Source organism: Puma concolor, chromosome E4, assembly GCF_028749965.1.
Source record: "Puma concolor isolate L17-30 chromosome E4, mPumCon1.1.hap2, whole genome shotgun sequence".
In the NCBI taxonomy this organism is placed as follows: domain Eukaryota; kingdom Metazoa; phylum Chordata; class Mammalia; order Carnivora; family Felidae; genus Puma; species Puma concolor.
This window is the reverse complement of record NC_141683.1, coordinates 6073369-6079368: the sequence shown is the minus strand read 5'-3', so window position 1 is coordinate 6079368 and position 6000 is coordinate 6073369. Positions and strand designations below refer to the sequence as shown.

General features: G+C 45.4%; 1 non-coding gene across 1 annotated transcript; it reads right to left on the bottom strand.

Annotated features, from left to right (window-relative positions):
* Positions 1-305: 305 nt before the first annotated feature.
* On the bottom strand, positions 306-379 carry TRNAN-GUU (transfer RNA asparagine (anticodon GUU)). Its single transcript has one exon. It is a non-coding gene; the product is annotated as a tRNA-Asn (tRNA).
* Between the last annotated feature and the right edge of the window lie 5621 nt (positions 380-6000).

Here is a 6000-nt window from a genome sequence, read left to right as displayed (position 1 = left end):
AACACAAGGTCAAAGGCGAGGCAGGCACAGGTTTGGTAACGAACTCACCTTCGGATTACCAGTGCTGGCTTCCTTTGGTCGCCAAACATTTTTAGAACAATTTCACGAGGCAGTTTTCGTAGAACTGAAGTCAAGCGGCTAAAATTCTCACTCCTGACCGCAACCCTACCCAGGCGGACCTCCTGCTAGGAAACCCAGGCCACGGGGGCGAAGGACGAGGGGCGAACGAGAACCTGGCCACGCGGAGGATGCCCCGCGGCTTCCGGGAAGAACACCCACGCCCGCGGTTCAAAACAGTCAGGCCCCGTCCCTGGGTGGGCTCGAACCACCAACCTTTCGGTTAACAGCCGAACGCGCTAACCGATTGCGCCACAGAGACAGGCGGAAGCAAGGGCCTCTGCCAACCCAGTTCACCGAAGAAAAAACTCGGCCGCGCTTTCTGCTTCGCCCCGAAGCGGTGCTCAGGGCTGGTGTGGGAACCCGCGGGGTGGTCCCCTTCCGGCGCGCCGGGTGGCCCCAGCCAAGCAGGCCTTTCCCCCGCGCTGCGGAGGCACCTGCCTAGACCTGGGAGGCCTAGGCCTGCCAGGCCTCGGTGTGCACCCAGATGATGCTGAGAAGCCGCAGCAGCCCAGCTCCTTGGGGAGTCCAGAACGAAGTCTCTCTGTGCGCTCGCGAGTTCACTCGGCTTTGCTCCGGGAGGTACAGTCGACTTTCCTGCTGATCTAGACGATTTATGCACTCGTGCCTGGGCGAGTGGTAACTCACAATCAGCTTGCTATTGTGAATGTTTAAAATACCGTATCACGTGTCCAATCACGCCCGGCGAAATGTAACGTCTAAGCAAGGAAGCCCAGTAGAACAAGATTAATCTCCAAGCCCAGCTGTTTTTGAAAGGTTTCTACTCGTGCATTAGGCACCGGGACAGAACACAGAGTTTGTAACTGCCTGTTATTTAAAGACTCTCACACTGGCAAATCCAGATCTAAATATCCGAGGGCAGAGACCCCTCATCCAACATCACCAGCACAGGGATCCTGGTCAGTGCCTGGCCTCTTCTCTGCAGCCTGGAGGGAAGCTTCTCTCTTGTTCTTGGGTCATTTCGCAGCCACAGGCTTCCTGAGTCACATCACCTCCGCCCCTGGCCGCCCCCCCCCCCCCAACCCCTCTACCAAACCACACCTCTGACGCACCCAGGCACCCACAGGCAGCCCTTCTCTGTGGTGCCAAGTCCCCACTCTCCGCCCAGAACCTTCTCTTCCTTCTACACCTCTGCGCCCTACTCAGTGGATTCCAGTGTGGGTGCAGGTCGGTGTCCAATGCTCTTCAGAGAATGAGAATACACAATACCCATATAGGCCCAAATTATGTGTGTGTGTGTGTGTGTGTATGTGTGTGTATCTCAGAGAAGTTTGCCAAAAGAACTCTATATTGAGATGACCTTTTTTTACACTTTTAAGTTTGTTTTAAAATGTTCTTTGTTTTATACAAAGCAGTGTCTGCGGTTGTTTTTATTAATTTCCTAATTCGGCAAAATAAAAAGTTGGCAACTCTATATTGGTCACCAACATTTTAGGGGAAATTCTACTTATCTGCAAAGTCCAAGTTTGGGAACCGCTACTCTCGCCTTCACCTGTTTATTGGATTGACAGAAGAAATTAAAAATTACTTTCCAGTTTATTCTAAACATGCATACATTTCCCATGTTTCGCTTTGCAAGTACAAGACAACAATCTAAAAGAAGGCAAAAAAAAAAAATACAAGAAAAACTGAGTTATTAAAAAAGAAAGTACAGGGGTGTCTGGGTGGCTCAGTCGGTTGAGTGACTGACTTCGGATCAGGTCGTGATCTCACACCTCGTGAGTTCGAGCCCCGCATCAGGCTCTGTGCTGACAGCTCAGCGCCTGGAGCCTGCCTCAGACTATGTGCCTCCCTCTCTCTCTGCCCCACCCCACTCGCATTCTGTCTCTGTCTCTCTCAAAAGTAAATAAACATTAAAAAAATAAAAATAAAAAGAAAGTACAAAATGGGATGATGAAATAAATCCAAATCTATCAGTAATCACAATAAATATAAATGGAGAAAATTTGCCAGTGAGAGTGGATTTTTTTTAAATATATTTTATTCAGGGGCACCTGGGTGGTGCAGTCGGTTAAGCGTCCGACTTCAGCCAGGTCACGATCTCGCGGTCCATGAGTTCGAGCCCCGCGTCGGGCTCTGGGCTGATGGCTCAGAGCCTGGAGCCTGTTTCCGATTCTGTGTCTCCCTCTCTCTCTGCCCCTCACCCGTTCATGCTCTGTCTCTCTCTGTCCCAAAAATAAATAAACGTTGAAAAAAAAAATTAAAAAAATAAATAAATAAAATAAAATATATTTTATTCTGTTTTAGAAGAATGACATTAAAACAGAAAAAAAAAAACACAGAAAGACTGAATGGAAAAGAATGGAAAAAGATACGACAGGAACAGTCTAAAAGAAAGTTGGCACATAGCTAAGTAATACCAGACAAAATAAAGTTTAAGAAATAATGCATCATAAGGGATAAAGATGTCGCCACATGATGATTCAAGATTAAACTATGATAAACATATAACAATTCTAAATACATGTGTATCTAATAAGATGATGTTAAAACATAGAAGCAAGAATTATTAGACCTCTGAGAGAAAACTGACAAATTCATCTATAGTTGATTCTTCAAATTCTACAGTGAGAGAATTTAACTTACTATTCTCGGCATTCAATAGGTCAAGCAGAGAGAAAAAAATTAAGCATATGAACACAATTAATAAGCTTGGTTTAAAATATATATATTTAGGGGCACCTGAGTGGCTCAGTTAGTTGGGCCTCCGGCTTCCGCTCAGGTCATGATCTCGCTGTCCGTGGGCCCGAGCCCTGCATTGGGCTCTGTGCTGACAGTTCAGAGCCTGGAGCCTGCTTTGGATTCTGTGTCTCCCTCTCTCTCTGCCCTTCTCCCACTCGTGCTGTCTCTCTCTCTCAAAAATCAGTAAACATTAAAAAAAATTTAAATATATATAATTAGAACTTTGCAACCAATAATTTTTGGCTACATAGTCTTCTCAAACATTTGCAAAAATTCACTTTATGAAGTCATAAAACATGGCTTCATGGAATTGGCACTATTTAGAACACATTCTTTGAACATAACGGGATTTAACTTAGAAAGCAACTACAAAAAAAAAAACCTTTTCAAACCCTCATATATGTGGAAAATTTTCAAACGTATGCTTTTAAAATAATTCACGGATCAAAGAGAAATTGAGTGGAAATTGAAAAATGCTTAGATCCGGTCGCCTGGGTGGCTCAGTCCGTTGAACCACTGACTTCAGCTCAGGTCATGACCTCATGGTTTATGAGTTCAAGCCCTGCGTCCAGCTCTGTGCCGACAGCTCGGAGCCTGGAGCCTGCTTCGGATTCTGTGTCTCCCTCTCTCTCTCCCCTCCCCCATTCATGTTCTGTCTCTCTCTGTCTCAGAAATAAACATTAAAAAAAATTAAAGAAAAGAAAAATGCTTAGATGGAGTAGTAACAAATATATAACATACCCAAACTGTTGACTGTTCAGGGTTTTACATGTGCACCAGGGAAAAGGAACGCTATACCGACCTTCAATGCTTAGCATACGTATTGCACGGGATCTGCGGGTCAATAAATCTGCTAGAAAAACAACAACGACGACGACAACAGAAAACTTTTGGAAGACAGTTAATCCTGTGACAAGGAGGGAAATGTATAGACGGTAACATTCTGATCGGTCAGTGCCACACCCCTTAACTCCCCCTCAGAAAGAATCGTCGTCTGGGTTCTGCTTTGGCTGTCCCTAGACACCAGAAAGCCAGTCCCCATGTCACTGCTGGCCAACTCTAAAGAATTCTACATGAGCACTGTCAAGAGGCAGCTCAATGCCTCCCAACCTACGGGTCCAATTTAAGCCAGCCTACTGCAAGTCCTGGTGATAGGACTGTCCTGTCCCAGGACAGGGCCACCCGAACCCTGGTCCAGTTAACAAAGGCCCAGTGTCAGTTTGGCACAGTGACACTGTGGCTGTCTGCTACCACTCATTACTACTCAGTAGTCACCCTTGCCTGTGGCCACTTGTGGGAACCACAGCCTCCACCCAAACTTGGTACCGAGAGTCAGGAAATAACAGAGAGAACGGGCAGGCGGTAACGCGTCACACAAAGTATCAGCCACATGTTGTGGCCTCTGCTGGCCGTCCTGTGATAGGATGGAGACTGGGACGCAGACTGGAACATGGGGGAAATTGGGGGCTAACAGGTGACGGAGGGGCAGGTGCCCCTTTCCCCCATCTGTATTGTGGTTCACCTTCATTTCATGGAACAGGTTTGTTTGTTTTTCAAACCCCAAACATCCTCCCACTGCGGGTAATTGTTTTAGTAATAAAGAAGATAATTAATGCTTGCTCATTGCCAGACACCATTCTAAACACTTATTAACTCATCTGAGAATTATAATCGTCATCATTACCCCCTTTTACATATGAGGAAACTGAGAGAAGGGGAGCCAAGTTCAAACACGGGAAGCACAACAGAGCCCATGTACCTCACAATCCCGTTAGTTGCCTCATCCAGCCTGATGACACATACCATTCCAATAAGTAACTATCGTGTGATAGAGAAAACAGATCTAAACAACCCTCAGACAGTATTTCAAAGGCCGGAAAAAAAAAAAACTTATCACGATTGCTGTTAGTTTAACAGAAGATGTCAAAGGATTCAGTATCCTAATTTTAGGAAAAAATTTTCAGCTTACACAAGTCACTGCATGACTATCAATGTATTGGACAGAAAGTGGGGGAATTTGACGCAGGTAAAGCAGGGTTCAGATAGAGGCATCATTTAGCCAGTGACAGCTGTATCAAACAAAACCAACAATTATTAAAAATCAAACAATCTGGAGACGATTTGAAAGGTTAAATAGGATTTGCACGACAACTTACGTTGCCTGGAAATCGGTTTTATGAGACGCGTAAACACACAGATCTATACGTGCAGTTAAGGACTAGTAGGGAATAGATGAAATACAGAATCCTCCTGAAATACAGAGTCCTGAAGAAACAGACTCTAGGCTAACTTCCAGGAATAGCTCCCCAAACTATTCTGTATATCGGGCTACCACACTGCCCAGCAAAACCTGCTATAAAACAAATTAAAAAGCTTCCCCAGTCTCCGGTCTCTGGCTCCAGAACACGGGCTGCATTGGCCACTATTTACACCACCCAAATTGTATCCCCGTGTCTCTCCCATGTAACTCAGTTACAGATCAGATCTCACTAAAGTACATCTGGTTGGTGGAATGTAAATCATAACCAGAACCCCTGCTGCAAAGGAATCTAGGAAATGTAGTTTTTAGCTTCCCAGCCTCAATAGCACAGGAAAGCAAACCAGAATGGTACCGGACTGGGTGCTGAGCAAACCAGGGGACATATCCACTACAGTGAATAAACTGAAAAGCAAAAATAAAATAAAACCAACTCCAAATTAAAACAAAAGCAGATAACGCTTCCACCTCCACCTCTGATGCGGGACTATTAGATACTGAGGGGATGAAACGATCTAAAGAACTATGTAGTCTTGGGCTACAGTTGTGGGTATATTGTGATAATATATACCTTGCCACCAAGGATCTGTGCAGCTTTTTGTTCTTAAAAGACAACCCGGGTGCGGGAGGAGGGAGGGGTTCCAGGTCCCTGTGTTGGACTCTGCCCAAATTCCTGTGGAAAAGATCCCAACAGTGGAACAGAGAAAAGTTTATACCATCCCGTTGATCCACGATACCTAAGAGAAAGCATGCAATCTACTCGGTTCGTGACAAACAGCTCATAATCCAAGATGGAGTCAAAACTGTCTTGGAAATCAGACCGGGGCACCACTCACATAGCCAAATATCAAAAATGTGAGCAAGAAGAGACAACAAGGGACAGCAGCCTAAGGGACTGTAAGCCATTGACACCCAGTCATTCA